The sequence below is a fragment of the Oratosquilla oratoria genome, chromosome 8 (genome assembly GCF_046742065.1).
Source record: "Oratosquilla oratoria isolate Oo_2021 chromosome 8, ASM4674206v1, whole genome shotgun sequence".
NCBI classification, from domain to species: Eukaryota; Metazoa; Arthropoda; class Malacostraca; order Stomatopoda; family Squillidae; genus Oratosquilla; species Oratosquilla oratoria.
Genome location: NC_134784.1, coordinates 77,186,868 through 77,204,367, shown reverse-complemented (window position 1 = coordinate 77,204,367; position 17,500 = coordinate 77,186,868).

Here is a 17,500-nt window from a genome sequence, read left to right as displayed (position 1 = left end):
TACATGACCGATCTATGAGTAATGCTGTGATCTTACACGCACACACACACACCCAACTCCCCGCCCACGAGAGTTGGAGTAATGACTCACAGCGCAGTGATACTGAAATTATTTCAGACCTGGGCGGGATTCGAACCCAGACTGCAGTAGTGGCAGCCGGGAACTCTAGCCACTGTGCCATGAGGTGTGTGTGTGTGTGTGTGTGTGTGTGTGTGTGTGTGTGTGTGTGTGTGTGTGTGTGTGTGTGTGTGTGTGTGTGTGTGTGTGTGTGTGCGTGTGTGTCTTATACCATCCCCATGGGATTGAAGACAGTCCTCAATGCATTTTTTTATATGAAGAGGCCTGAACCATTCCCTCGGCTACTATGAAATAACAATGGCCCTAACATGGCGAGACTTTATGGACTGAAGAAGTAAATTTACAAAAATTGTCGCAAACTTAAAAAGTTATCGTAAACATCAGGTCTAACCCTGTTTTACTTGAAGATAATTAACCATTTTTATTTCATTTTATTCTATTTTATTGGGAGAGGAAGGTAGGCTGATGTCTTCTGTTTTACGAATCATTCGCAATTTTAACAATTTCGCGAAATGGCGGATGGCCCAACCCGTGATGAGGTCCCATTTGGTAGCAGTGCAAGATGCTTTTTGGAAATGCTTTTATGAACCTAATAAAAAGAATGGGTATTCTTGGTTCACATATTTCAGCTTTTTTTTTTTTTTTCTTAATGGACGAGATATTTTTAGCTATTTGTTTATTCATTTGTTTGATTCTTTTTTTGTTTATCTGTTTACTTGTTTGATTATCAATTTGTTTATACTAATTGTTTATTTACTTATTCTCTTCATTTGTTAGGGCGTCGCTAATTTCGGCGAAGGTCGAGGTAATATAGGTCAAATTTGCCACCAGCGAGTTGAACCAAGGGCATGATTCATTAAATTCCACGCTACAAAGTCCTCTGTAAGGGGCACTGCCTGAGCCTCCTGATAGGGGAGGGGGAGTTTGTGACATTAAATCAAATCATCATCTTAGCATATACATTAAGATTGAACTCCTCAACTTCAGTTTTGTTTTAGTTGTAGAGTATTTAATTATTTAGTCCAATTATTTTCGTATCAAAGGTAAGTAAAGAATAGGAAGCAAATCGGCCACTTTCTCACTTTCTACCTGAATTTTCTAAACATGTTTTGTTCCCTTTAGCTTTTCGAAAATTCATCATAAATCTAAATTCTTTTTAACCTTTAGATTTTGAATACTGATCACAGAACTAAATTTCTCTCAGCCATTAGATTAATATTATATAAATATATATATATATATATATATATATATAATATATATATATATATATATATATGTACAGCACTGAATGGTTCCCAGTGAATAACGATACATTTTGTATCAACCACAATGCACTTTAATTCTAAGCCATCAACATCGAGCTTAGACTCGAGCTTAGAATTAAAGTGCATTGTGGTTGATAAATATTTATATATTTATATATATATATATATATATATATATATATAATATATATATGTTGGTACATTGTGACAAGTTGATGAAGGTGGAAAAAGAAGTCACGGGTCTAGTTCCGAGTTACTGAGTTTATTCCTGACCGGTTTCGCTCTATGCTTCTTCAGAAGCATAGAGCGAAACCGGTCAGGAATAAACTCAGTAACTCGGAACTAGACCCGTGACTTCTTTTTCCACCTTCATCAATATATATATATATATATATATATATACATATACATATATTTTTTCACGGAATGTACATTAATTGGACATATAAGAAGATATGGCTGTAAAAATTTTACCATTCAGCGAGACTGTTAAAACACAAATGATCTGAGTGCAGTAAGGTCACTGCGTTCACATTTTGCACCGGGCCGCCGCCGTATAAACGCAATGACCGCGAAAAAAAAAACGCGTAAAAGGAACCGCGTAAAAAGAGATACGCGGAATAAAAAATTGTAATCAATAATCTAATTGTGACCCATTTCTCGCAATGAAAAACAAACATGAAGGTGGGGGAGGGGGAGAGGTGGGGGAGGGGGAGAGGTGGGGGAGGGGGAGAGGTGGGGGAGGGGGAGAGGTGAGGGAGGGGGAGATGGGAGTGGGGGAGAGGGAGGGAAAGTGGGGGGGGGAAGTCCATAGTGGTGGAGAGCCTGCAACTGCTCGCTTGTATCCTCTTTCCCATCACATGAAGCACACTCCAGTAAGTACTACAGCGGAAAAAGTCTCCTCTCTTTACGATTTTAAGTACTTTGCAAATATGCCTTTTCCTTGATAATTAATGTATTACCAGTACACTTATCTTACAATATAGATTGAGCATATAATAATCTTGAGTAAGATTTTCATATCATTATCATAATTAATATGATCATGTTAATGATGATCATTATTATATTAGTCCTCTTATAATTACGATTATAATCATCAGCAGTTGCTTTTCTCATTACTTATATCTTTCTTGTTATATTTATGTTATTATTATATTTGTTAGTAGCCGATCTTTGTTCAGAGTATATGGCAGGATTTGACACTCATCATCCATGTCCCATACAATATCATCATCATCATCACTATCACTATCATCACTATCACTATCATCACTATCACTATCATCACTATCATTATCATTATCATTATCATTATCATTATTATTATTATTATTATTATTATTATTATTTACTGTTGGGTTACCTTCCATCCTGGCCGGATCCCGGGAATTGATCTCACGACTACGTACTCATGAGTTCAGGACGATTTCCACTGGACTACCGTGTGGTATAAGGCTGTAATTATAACAAAGCATTTCCTATTATAACGAAACCATTGGCCTCTGGATTCTCCCCAAAGGGAAGGACCAAAACTACTTTGCCTTTTGATGTTTCCTCCCGGAGCAATGTTCTTCTTTTTCATTTTTCAAAAGACAATAACCTTCCATCTCCTCAGAGTAGTGTTGTGTGTACATTAGTATATTAGTACAGTGTGGTTCGCAAACTGTTGTACCGTAAGTTACATGAAAGTGAAATGGTGATTCGTCCCAATCCCTATTTCAATCTGTGTATTTATCATATATATGTGTGTGTGTGTGTGTGTGTGTGTGTGTGTGTGTGTGTGTGTGTGTGTGTGTGTGTGTGTGTGTGTGTGTGTGTGTGTGTGTGTGTGTGTGTGTGTGTGTGTGTGTGTGTGTGTGTGTGTGTGTGTGTGTGTGTGTGTGTGTGTGTGTGTTTGTGTGTGTGTGTGTGTGTGTGTGTGTGTGTGTGTGTGTGTGTGTGTGTGTGTGTGTGTGTGTGTGTGTGTGTGTGTGTGTGTGTGTGTGTAGCCTATACATGTGTGTATGTATATATAATTAATAGTGTCTAATCATTGCCAACAGTCTGCAAAAAAGTGTACTACACCAACATCACACCTACGTTGGTTCTTCATCATAAAAGAAATCGATTCCCTATCCAGGAGCTCCCTGATTTCTCCTTTTGTTTACCTTCCTGCCGATGTTCCCCTCCGTCCAGCTCCCCCACGACCTCCTTACGTGTTCCTGTACGGTAATTAATTAATTACCGGACACGGGGACGGACAACACCCTCGCCTTTTCAACGTCGTTTACCCAGATGTCGAAGAAAGAGCGCAGAGAAGCCAAGGTGGAGCCTTGCCCGGGTATATAATAGAAAATTAAAAAGAATCTGAGTTTATGTGGGACACCAACACACACAAACACCCAAACATACAAACACATACACATGCACGTGGATTTGAAGCTAGGTATGGCCATTCGAGAGTAGAAGACTATGAGCGTTGTTTTTTTCCCTGTGTATTACAATTATGTAAACACACACACATGCGCGCGCGCACACACACACGCACACATAGGAACACAAACACGCGCACATACCATATACAGACATACAAATGAACATGTAAGTGCATACAAACACACACACGCATCAATATATTCAATTCCTGCCTCTCATCAAACAATTACATTCACCTGAAAAAGCTTACCCATATATCATTGTAACCATTAGAAAAAAAACAAGCAGTAATTAAACCGGGTTAAAACGCAAATAGTTATTTCTTCAGCAATAACCAGCGCTTCAATCCTTTGAGGTGGAGTCAATTAGAGGTTACAGAATATAGAAAAAACGGAGGGTTGGTTTAAACCAAATGGCGATTTTTTTTTTATTATTATTATCATAATTATTGTTTTTTGTAACGAGACTTTTCAAATAGTTAGCTGGACCTTTCACAGCGAGGCATTGGAACAAAAAACTCACATCGACACGCTTAGGCTTGTTCTTCCCGAACTGTTGGTCCTCTTCGGGCATTTTATCTTTGTTCTCGTTAACCTTTGTGCCGCTCCTTGGAATAGGTAGATAGGAAAACAAGTCCACAAAGCATGAAACACAAAGTAAAAATAAACAAATTTCACCCTTATTTCATTTCCCTTTATCTATCGCCAGGCAATCCATTTTAGTCAATACATAACTGCCGTCATGTAATTTTATTAACTTCAAGGAGAGGCCCTATTGCACTGCCTGATTTGGTTGTTTGAATCGAATTGAAATATATATATGTATATATATATATGTGTATATATATATATATAATATATATATAAATATATATGTATACATACATATATATATATATGTATAGATATATATATGCATAAATATATATATATATATATATAAATATATATATATTGATGGTTATTGACTGAATAATGCTTGGTTAGACAAGATTAGGTCAGACAAGGTTAGGTCATATCATGTCAGGTCAGATCAAGTTAGGTTAGTGTAATACTGGGTCACACATGATCACATATATTATTAATATACCGAGAATATTTTTTTTACAAAAAAAAAAGGTTAACATTCTTCATCAATTCCTTTCCTTCCATGACCATTCTCGTGAAAGGAGAAATTTGAAAAGTATTACGGAGTGTCCATTGATCTGTAACTGGTCGCAGTTTCTCCTCCATGCATCTTTGCTTTACATGACCCAACCGTGAAGCCAGGTCATCCATCTTCTCGGTTTGTGCCTGGACTTTTCATTGATCTTCTGTTATTTACATCAGATGACGTCACACATCGACCTGGCTACAGGCAAGGGGATCGAAATAATCAGCGAAAGGTCTAAGTGACCGGTCAGATGGTCGTTTTTGACCTTGGCGCCTTTGGAAGGTCAAGTCAGTCCAGGTCAGGCCTTTGTTCAACCTGAATTTTATACGAGACTATTTAGCTCTTTAAGGGCCTCTCTCTCTCTCTCTCTCTCTCTCTCTCTCTCTCTCTCTCTCTCTCTCTCTCTCTCTCTCTCTCTCTCTCTCTGAAAGACCTCTTCTTTTCTCTGTTTCCTCCTCCTCTCCCTCTATTATCACCTCTTCGTATCTACATTCTTTTAGAAGTTCATCATTACTTATTTCCTTTGTTGTTCTTCTTTTCTTCCACCCTCTCTTCCATTTGCATTTTTTCTTTCTATGTTCAGTCTTTCTGTCTTTTTCTTTAAGTTTCTTGAAGATTGTCTTTTGTCCCTTGTGGCTAATGGAAAGCATGATAATATATTCATACCTGAAATTTCAGCGAGGCTAAACGAAATAGTATGTCGCTTATGATTATAACAATAATAATAATAATAATATAAACAATAACGATGTCCCTAAAGAGCAACAGGAGATTTAATATAATCCAATGGAGAATGTGCATATGATAAAAAAGTATTAGTCTGGCTGTGTGTGTGTGTGTGTGTGTGTGTGTGTGTGTGTGTGTGTGTGTGTGTGTGTGTGTGTGTGTGTGTGTGTGTGTGTGTGTGTGTTTATGTGTCTACATGAGGCATTAGTAGAGCCAAACATTGCTTAAACATGCGTAGTGCTTACATATGAAGCCTTACCCCCTCCCCACCCCAATTTCCGTGTCCGCCCCTGGAGATTTAAGTTCAGATCCCTTTAATGTGAAGCGAGATTGCTTCCTCTGAGCCACCAGGGGCTCCTGGGGGTAATCAAGATCGACAAAATCTACCTCAGAATGTGAATTTTAAAGAAGATCGTAATGTGAGACTTTTTAAAGTCTTCTTCGCCTCGCCAGTCGTAAGACCTGGCATGGGTTCGCTTGCCGTCTTCCCGGTCTTGGAGTGCCATATACCACCAGGTTGGACATTTGCTTGGTGCCCTTCTCCCAAGGTGCCACGGCGGTGCCACGCTGCCCTCCGTCCCTTTCACCGCATCTTCAAAGTGCCAAGGTCACTTACTAGCTTGACATGTTTTGTGGCGCCAGAGAGTCCAGAACGAGGTGACGGCACACCATGCTACTTGCTTTTGCTACCTCGTTTGAGTAGAAACGACTTCGGTTACAGTGTTCTAGACTTCCGTAAGAATATCTCAACCGTCTAACATTTGTATGTGTTTAACTTCTCTTAGTTCGTGGTTCAGTTTCTCACTATATGACGCAAGAGCAATTTGACATTTGGATATTTGAATAACAAAAGATCGTAACCGAAGTCGTTTCTACTCAAACGAAGTAGCAAATGCAAGTAGCATACTAGTGAGAAATGCCTAGTGTGCCACCACATTACCACTCACATCCTTTCCCCCCATTTTTTTATTATTATTATTTCCATATTACCCGGTATTTTTCTCATTCCTTTTCTTCTCTTTTTTTATGTTTTTTTTTTTTTTCTTCCTCCCTTTATCCTCCTCGTTCTCCTTCCTCTTCGTGTTCGTGTAAGGTGTCTGCTACTCAAGCCTAATAGGGCAGTTTGGACTGAAGAAGATCAGCATTACTGTGGACTGCCTAAAGGTGTTTTCACACTTAATTATTTTTCCTTCAACCTCCAATTGATCGACGATACCACACACCTCCACAATTTTTTCCTCCATAAAATAATTTTGGCAAAATATTCGGTTCTCTCGACAATTTACATAGAATGTCATTTGATATGCTGGAGGACATTTTGTTTTTTTTCCTCCAGCATAATTCCTTAGCTGTGGGCTGCAAATCCGCTTCAGAAGTCGGAGGAAACACATCACAGTGTGATAGCACCTTAATCCTTTTTCCCATTTTCTTGTCTGTAGTTTGACAGACTTGGCTGCGATACAGAAATCAGTCATCAGTAAATGTCATACCGTTGGCAAGATTTATGTATGGTCCAGTATGCTAAGTATGTGGCAACATTGCTTGTATGTTCATGGAACGGGGTATCCTGCATCAACTTCTTATTTCACATTTACACGCATGGTCACGTGCGATGTTGCCAAATCAAGCTTGCTATAAAAAGCAGGATAATCTCGAAAAAGTATTGACAATTGTGCCATTCAAGACGAAGTAATCCACAAAAAATGAGTGACTTTGAGCAACTGTGTGTTTTTTTTTTCTTTTTTTTCTTTTTTTTAAGTCAGACTAGGGAACTGGAAAAAATGGATGTCTCCTATCATCCTTTCTCCCTTTTTTACGACCCAAAACCTGCCGAGAGAAGCGAATGAAGTCGAAATTAAGTTTGGCACTGAAGAGCTCGGTTGAGGCATCGATATGCACCTTCCTTTCCGGCATTCTTGAAGAAGAAGAAGAAGAAGAAGAAGAAGAAGAAGAAGGAGAAGGAGGAGAAGGAGAAGGAGAAGGAGGAGAAGAAGAAGAAGAAGAAGAAGAAGGAAGAAGAAGAACGCGAAGAACGCGAAGAAGAAGAACGCGAAGAAGAAGAACGCGAAGAAGAAGAACGCGAAGAAGAAGAACGCGAAGAAGAAGAACACGAAGAAGAAGAACGCGAAGAAGAACGCGAAGAAGAAGAAGAAGAAGAGGAAGAAGAAGAAGAACAACAACAATAATAATGATGGTGGTGACGATGTTTTGATGATATAAAAGTCTTGGACACTCAGGCAGTTCCTACTCGATCCACACTACAGTCACGCTCTGCTTCTAACCTAATCTAAACTAACCTAACAAAATCAAAATAATTCAATGACCATCAAAGTAAATTCCTTTTTAATATACCTCGGTTCATTTTGTCTTTCTGACTCTAATTTATGACCTCACCGAAGAAGACACAAAGCACATACATAATCTATTTGAGCTACGGGGCCAGATGACGTCAGAATGCTCCGCCCTTGCGCCAGTGGTTACCGGAGGCCGAGTAGGTTGATCTGGCATTGGCAAACTTTGCTCCAAATCTTTCCTAGACACGACAGACATGTTGTGAAACTTGTCCACAACCTGGAATGGCATCTCCTGGAAGGCTATTTTGCCTGAAAAACAAGATGTCGAAGTCTGCACAACCCGGGAAGAATAATCTATTCATTGTCAACCAAACTTGTTGAAATAAATAGATTGAAAACAGTAACATATCGACATGGAAGCCGACAAAAAATCAATAGGTGTCATTCTATACAAAAACATTTTGCGATAACGTCAACCAAAACAACTAACCATGCCCGATGTCAGATGTACAATAATACTCATATGGTCGTCTTCGTGGAATTCACACGGGAGAGTTGTCTGATAATCCGCCATGTCTTAGTCAATCTAAGCAAAAAAATAATATTCTCATCAAAGTCGTGGTAGAAATATGTTAAAATCCCTCAAGCGCATTACTTTAGACAGTCCTAAGAAAGAGCCTTTAGCAGACAAAAGATACAGACCAAATCCATTAGAGACCCCATCCACGGTACGATCTGGTCTTGAGGCCGCCGGACAGATCTGATCGGTTCCATCCATATTAGAACGTTTATATTCTGGTTCTAGCTTGTCCAACCGACGTACCGTACACGATCCAATCTGGTCGGATCCGATCATATCTGACCGGCGTCCTCAAGGCCAGATCGTACCGTGGATGAGGTCCTTTACACAGGCTTCTGTGGTCATTTTATTCATTCTTATACAAGTGTCCTCTTTCGACACTGGAACGTCCTGTCCGAAAGTGGGGAAGGGCAGTCATGAGTGTGAATAAAATGCAAGATAAATTTGTGTTGTTTTTAACATAGCTACAGTTCAATAGTCCTCAACATGGATGTCATGGTTACCTCCCCAATTCCCCCGGGGGAGTTGGGGTAGGGACCTGAAACTAGCGGTATCTACTGGACAGCTGGGAATTTTATTCAGTGTTACATTGTAGGGCAAACCTAAACCTAGCGATATTTACTAAACATCTGGCGATTTTATTCATTGATAAATTACTCTCCGGGAAGAATAAAGATAGTATGTCACAAGAATGGTATACGCGAAAAACCAGCACAAGAGCCAGTTGTCTACACAAACTCGACGTCTGGAAAGGGTGGTTTTCGCTTGAGTGTCACAACACTGACCCCCAGGGAGCCTCATGTGTGATTATACATGCGTGTTGTATGAATATCGATTAAAATGAGAGAAAGAGAGAGAGAGAGAGAGAGAGAGAGAGAGAGAGAGAGAGAGAGAGAGAGAGAGAGAGAGAGAGAGAATCTCTTGATAGCATATACTCCCACGCCATATCCCGTTGTCCTCATCTTCGTATTGGATCAATACATAGCCACATAAGTCTATATTTTTTTTAATCTCATCACTGTATAAAACAGGAGCACTTAAGTTAACAAAGCAAGACTCGGAATACCTTTATAAGATTTTTTTTTTAAACTCAGTACAAATGTATACACATATCCGCAAATTAAAATCGCTTCCCTCCTATTCTCGAAATTTCCAATGGTATGATAACTACTAAGCAATGGCTTATTACACATGACTCCGAATAATTGCAAATATATACATTCAGATAATTTTTTTCTTTGCTTTGCTGTGCTTTCTTGCCTTTGCTCCGGGCGGTGTGGTCCTCGGATTTCCATCCGGACAACAGACACTGCCAACACAAATATTACCTGAATACAACACATCAAAGGCTTTGTCTGAAAACTGTAGGCAGAACTTCTTTCAGGATGATACGTACTCTTTGTGTGTGTGTTTACGTGAGCATGTACGTGTGGGTGTATGTGTGCGTGTGTGTGTGTGTGTGTGTGTGTGTGTGTGTGTGTGTGTGTGTGTGTGTGTGTGTGTGTGTGTGCATGTGTGTGTGTGTGCATGTGTGTGTGCGTGCATGTGTGTGTGCGTGCATGTCTGCGTGCTTGCATGTGTGTGTGCGTGCATGTGTGTGTGCGTGCATGTGTGTGTGCCTGTTTACCTATTCGTATTGACTTAACTATAATACAAGAAAGGAGCAACGCTCGTGAGGTCCTATTACACTCCAATTATCATACCTAGTATGTGTGTGCGCACGCGTGTGCTTAGCTACTCTCCTATTGGCCTCCTCAACTTCAACGGGATAAAAAAAACCGGGATATTTATCATGTACAAGCGTCTTCTTCTTCTTCTTCTTCTTCTTCCTCCTCCTTTTTTGCGTTCTTCTTCTTCTTCTTCTTCTTCTTCCTCCTCCTTTTTTGCGTTCTTCTTCTTCTTCCTCCTCCTTTTTTGCGTTCTTCTTCTTCGCGTTTCTCTTCTTCGTGTTCTTCTGCTTTGCGTTCCTCTTCTTCTTCTTCTTCTTCCTCTTCTTCTTCTTTCAGTCTCCAGTATCAATTGCTGAGATCCTCTTCCTCCCGCTGCCCCGAAAGAATCTCCAAGAGTTCTTTTGTATTCAAACTTCCATTTGCTCTTCGAGGCTCCGTGGTTTCTCTTTTTCATAGAGTTCTTTCTCACCCAAGGAGCGTCCCATGCAATGGAAACCACACCGAAGACTTCATTGTACAGTTGGCAAGACTTCTGTACGGTCCACTGAGTCGTACAATGTGAATGATGTGACAGAAGCGCATGTGTGTTTGCGTGGTAATGTAAAATTAAAAGATTGTGTGTGTGTGTGTGTGTGTGTGTGTGTGTGTGTGTGTGTGTGTGTGTGTGTGTGTGTGTGTGTGTGTGTGTGTGTGTGTGTGTGTACACATGTACATACACATTTCACCCAACCCACAACCATTCAACATCATTTTTTTTAACCTTAGCTCTTTGTGGATACAAATGTACATGGTGTAGATTGGATTCTGGCAAATGTCAGACGATTGCTCTCAGCTGAGGGAAAAAGACTCGAAACAAAACATGGTCACGATCGTATGAGGCCCTGTTCAGTCTCGGGGCCGCCCAACCTCAACTGAATAAAACCGTGTATTTTAGCCAGAACAAAGACATGCAATACATATCACCGAGTCGAAACCCTTTGCCAACGTTTTAATAACTTCTTTGTTCTATATGCCGCCAGGCAATTTCATTCAGCGGAAGAGAAACCGTCTACGTAGTGAAAACGTTAAAGTGACGCCGACTTAGGAGGGGCCAACGTGGTTCCACACTTTGCAGCGTTCATCCTTTCATTTCAGACCTTCCGTATTACTTTAAGTACCGCAGGGTACTCGCTCGCCATCTCTTCATCATGACAAAGTGGTCGAGACACAGCAGGAACGTCCTCCTCTGCCAACGCACATCCTTTTCTTCTCCATCACTACATGTGTTACTTTTATATACTCCCTACTCCACGCATGCCTTCCTTCTAGTTCCATCTCTCTGTCACTTAACCACGTTTTTCAACTTTTTTGTGTATATTTTACATTTTCCCCCCGACTTATGACTTAGTCCTCTATTTAACCATTTTTGCATCTCTCGATTCTTAAACAACTTTCTGGGAAGCACTGAACAAAAACCTATTTCATGTGTTTCTACATTTCAAATAATTCTCTGGCCAATACGGAATGATTTAATTTTGTTATGGGAAGGTTTCACAGTCTGAGAGATGCACACACCATCTAGGAATCTCTCTCTCTCCCTATCGGGAATGTCTAGATTTCCAAGAATCGAAAGAAAATTTACCTTTCGGGGATTTCCCAAATTTGGTGGGATTCTCCATAAAAGAGAACTATCTGTAGCCTCATCCATTCTATTCGGTGCAATCCTCTGTCATAGTCTAGTAAACAAAAATAAAGTTTAACAACTTCATTCATTACAAAGGGTGTGAAGAGTTTGCCACAGGGATGAGTAGAGTAGCCAAGCGTTACTCAGATCAAAGGCATGATGCAGACAAGGTCATCATATTAAGACAACAGGGCAGGGTTCGCAGTTGGATTTAAATTGTACAAATTTAGATTTAAGAAAGGAATAGGCAAGAACTGGTTTACCAATAGAGTGGTCAACGAATGAGCGCTAAAAATATTGATTGTTTTAAGAAAAGGTTAGACAACTTCATAGATGGGGATAACAGGTGGTAATGGACATGGAACTGACTAGTGTAGGCCTTACAGTCTCTTGCAGTCTCCTTCATACTTATGTTCTAAATATAAGTGCTACTCCTTCATAAAGGTGCTAATTCGAAAAGGAATATAGTGAGTCCTTCTTATACGGTAATTCTTTATCAGGTAAATCCACAGTTACGGTATTTGGTAATTACTACCCTCGATTCTATTTACGGTAAGAAAAAATTCAGATACGGTATCCGCTAGAAATTTTAAGAGGAAAGAGCAGGGAGAAGGTACGTTTGCCATATCCTATTATTACATGTTATAAAGGGTTCGGTATACGGTAATTTCAATTTGCGGTAAGGTTTTCAGGAACGCATATGTACCGTATAATAACCTCTTTACTCCCAATGGGGGAGTGTTACCTAGAATAAAAACGTCTGGCGATAGTTTGATTATTAGTGAAAGTGCCACCCAGTACGGAAGTGTTTAAGGAAGTCAATCCCCACGACGTCCTTACTGGTTCCTCCCCCCATCAGTTGAATAAAATCGTCTGACGCCAGCCGGTATAAACAAAAGTCTGATACAGACTCCAGAGGGTTAGTCAATTTGATAATGATTACTTTGCTAAACCAAGGCGATATATATATATATATATATATATATATATATATATATATATATATATATATATATATATATATATATATATATATCTTTGAAGAAAGACGGCAGAGATGGAGCACGACGGAGGGGATGTGCATGAAGGAAAGGAAAAACACCTGAAAGGACAAAGGAGCAGAAGTCATCCCCTCCGGTGGCGAGTGCCATGAATGACGAAAAGAAGAATAAAAGAAACCTGAAGCGACCCTTCAGGAGGAAGGAAAGGAGTGGAGAGACGGATTTCGTTACTGTGCCCCTAGTGCAATGCCATTGGGGAGAACCCTCACTGGAAGCTTCTGGAGTTGAACGCGGGTTTGCGTCATCCGAAGAAGAATTTCAAAGACAAAAAAGAAAAATTGACTGGACGAAGAAAGTATTCCAAGAAGGGGAGGATAAATTAATAATTAATTCAAAGACAGAGAAGAAAGGACAAATGAAGAGAACAAGGAAAAGGAGGAGAAGAAGAGGAGAGAAAAAGAAGAAGAAAAAGAAAAATGGAATGGAGAAGGACACCAACAACCAAAAGAAGAAGAAGAGGAGAAGAAGAAGAAGAACAATAGGAAGAAGAAAAAGGAGAAATGGAAGAATAAAAATAACCAGAAGTAGAAACGGAAAAAGTAGAAGAAAATTCGAAGACGAAGACAAAGAAGACGAAGAACTTCGTAGAACAAAACGAATGTTCAAGAAGAGGGCGAAGACGTCGGCGTGGATCCCTGTGAAGCGACGGGGCCCCCGGAGGGCAACTGAGGAACAAACAGAAGAGGCCTCCTGCAAACATCCCCACTCCGAGGTTCCTCCCTCCTCCTCCTCTTCCTATTCCTCCTCTTCCTCCTCCTTCACCTCCTCTTGCTGTTGTTTCTCCCCTTCCTCCTCTTTCTCGTCCTTGTTTCTCCTTTTCTTCCTTATCATCCTCCTTCACCTCCTATTCTTTTAACATTTTTCTTTTCCTCTTTCATTTACTTTCCTGTCTTCCTTTTCTTCCTCTTCCTCCTCTTCTTCCTCTTCCTTCACCTCCTTTTGCTCGTTTCACCCCTTCCCCCTCTTTCTCGTCCTTGTTTTCCTTTTCTTCCTTATCATCATCCTTCACCTCCTCCTATTCTTTTAACTTTTTTCTTTTCCTCTTTCATTTTCTTTCCTGTCTTCCTTTTCTTCCTCTTTATCATCTCCCTTCACCTCCTCCTCTTCCTCACCACAGCATCACATCTCCAAGTGCATCTCCTATGTAAGTTATTCATCTCTGTCAGTCTCCGACCCGGGTTGTGCCCAACCCACAGCCAAGTTACTCTTGTGAATTTTAATCTAGTTAAGGACACAAGCGACTCTGTCCACCTGAGCGGGTCTCGGTCGGTCAGGATCCTTCTTGAGGCCAAAGACCTCATCCCGACCCAGCTCCCGACCCCAATCACAGAATACTGCTAGTGTAGGCCTTATGGTCTCTTGCAGTCTCTTTCTTTCTTATGTTCTTAATAAAATACATTAATTGCCGAATACAATGTTGACTGTTCTTTCTTCTTCTTCTTCTTCATTTAGCTATGAAACTGTCGATTTTTGAGTACTTCATAAATTCCATTTCTATAATTTTTTTTTTTTGTATGTGAAAGCGTTTCAAGAGGTTGTTGACCTTTGTACCCTCTCCTTTACAAAGAAGTTTGGTCATCAACTTCAAACCGGATGAGCCTTAATCTCCGCCTTAGTTCAGTTGAAACAAAAAATATAAAAAATTAAATAGAATAAAAGATAAAACGAGAATTACAAATAAAAATGAAATTGATAATAAATAAAATAGTGATAAAATATGATAAAAATAGAACGATTTAACCCTATAAAACAGCATTTTCAACTCACAATTTCCGTATCTATTCTGTTACCTGAAGCTTTCATTCACTTGAGAAAACCTCTCTACAGCGAAGGCATTAAACGATAGCCAAGTGTATGGTCCACTCCAGGACCGAGCTATCCCCAGGGCAACGATATAGCATTAGTATGGTATACTATAGTATAATATTAGAACAGTATAGGAATTATATTATGGTATGCTAAAGTATTGTATATTGGAGTACACTATAGTATAGCATATCACAATATAGTATTGGCATATGACAGCATAGGATAGTATAGTATAGTATATTATAGTATAGTATAGCATGTGGATATCATATCAGATATATATATATATATATATATATATATATATATATATATATATATTTATATATTGTTACGGAAGCGTGTCCCGATTAAGTGGATGTGTATCACCTCCAGCTTCGGACCAGTAAAGACCATTATCTGCTCGCTCTCACCCAACGCATCCCCCCCCCCCCTGGGATCATCATCTCCCTCCGGGTGCACGAAGAGCACTTGTTGCAGGTTCCCCCTGCGGCCGAGTTCGACTGCCTACCTGCCAATACTTCGAGAAAATGGCCCTCGTATCGACCCCTCGCCTGCAGAACTCGCATCTGGTCCTCGGGGCACCATGTGTGTGTGTTGCCTGGATCAGACCTTTATTCCATCGAAGGAGGTTATTGGATGGTTTAAATAAGGAGCCAGGGACTTCGAGTGCTTGAGGCCTTTGTGAAGATGTTCTTTAAGCTTCTCATCGAACTGAGAAGCTTCTCATCGAACTGAGAATCTCCTCACCGAACTCAGAACCTCCTCACCGAACTCAGAACATCATCACCAAACTCGGACCTTCGAACTTGATCAATAATGCATCGAACTCTGAAAATACATTCTTCGTTATCGGGTATCTAATGTTTTCATGTATGAACTTCCCTTATAACCAAAGTTATTTTTCTGTAGACAAAACAACATTAATACGATAACAACAAAAGTTGTATCCCAAGTCTGCTTGTGTCCGATCCACACACGCAACATTCTTTTATAACTAGAGTCTTGTCTCCACAAAAAAATAAAAAAATAAAAAAATAAAAAAATAAAATGATAATATGAATGAATAAATAAATAGAATAAAATAAAACAAAATAAAATAAAATTAAATTAAAGAAATAAAACAAAATGAATAAATAGAATAAAAATAAATAAAATTAAATAAGATAAATAAGGGAATAAAATAAGATAAATTCTTCAACAATTACTCCTACCTACCGTCCTCCAAATCTCTCCCTTACAAATTCCCTCTTCGGCGTGTTGTTGTCACCAAGGATAGAAGCGCTGTCTATCACAAACGAAATACTTGTTCGACCGAGTTTAGCCTTTGACAGTTAAAAGGGGTATTTCACGAATACCCCCAAAAGGCGTTGGTAAAGATAAATAAATAAGTGAAAAATGAACAAGGTGAAATGTAGTGAGAGTAATGAGAATATTGTGAGAGTGAAGTGAGAGTATACTGAGAAAGAAGCGAATGTAATGAGAGTGTAGTAAACGTAGAGTAGTGAGAGGATACTGAGAGAAAAATGAAAGCAGAGTGAGAGTGGGGTGAGAGTGGGGAAGTGAAGTGAGAGTATAGTGAGAAAGAAGTGAGTGTAGTAAGAGTGTAGTGAGAATTCAGTGGGATTAGTGAGAGTACAATGAAAGAAATGAAAACAGAGTGAGAGTGGCGTGAGAGTGGGGAAGTGAAGTGAGAGTATAGGAGTTAAGTGAGAGTATGGTGACAATGAAGTGAGAATAGTGAGAATACAGTGTGAGAGAAATGAAAGCAGAGTGTGAGTGGCGTGAGAGTGGGGGAGTGAAGTGAGAGTATAGTAGGAGTTAAGTGAGAATATAGTGAGAATGAACTGCACAGTTTCCTTTCTCCTCTTCCCCTCAACTCTTCCGTTACATTTTACGATTATATTGTTTTTATGAGTGCCGCCAGATGATTAAAATATTCGGCTGGGTCAAACAACTCTGGAGCATCCTATACTACGCGGTACCCTATGGTACTCCGTGGTAGGCATTTGACAAAATACCACACTCTAGAACTCATGCAAATTTGTAATATTATATGGCGACGTAAATGTTCACAAAAAGATGAATAAATAAGTAAATAAATAAATAGATAAATAAATGAAATTAAATGAATTAATCAAACTAAATTACAAAATATGATCAGATTATTATGCCAAATATTTCCATTTTATTATAGATATACGAATAAATAAATACATTAGATTAAATGAAAAATTCAAATTATTGAGGCAAATTCTTCCATTATATTTCAGTTTTTGTTGTATCCGTGTTGTAGTACTACCGCACACATCCGAAATATATTTTCTCCACACACAAACAACTCACATTAAAAAAGAGCCTTACTCTAAATAATATATATATATATATATATATATATATATATATATATATATATATATATATATATATATATATATATATACAACAAAACATAAATTTGCAGAATTCGGGAATATCGAGGTTTAGATTCCGCAGTAATATTGTTGGACGAAACTGATTCCCCACACACTCAACATCGTCACGACGATGGCAATTTGCCTCTGTTGCTACCCCGTGCGTGTCCAATACTTATCACACGCGTTCTTTTTTTTCACTCCTGTCCCATTATTACCATCTGTGTTGCCATCTTTCCTACAGGTTTACTGCCACTGCGTCAATATCTCCTCTGTTATCATGTGCCCGAGTTTACTGCCTCGTCGGGCCTGGCCGCGTGTGTGCGTGCATGACCTCCACAAACATGCACTATCTGCATGACCAGGC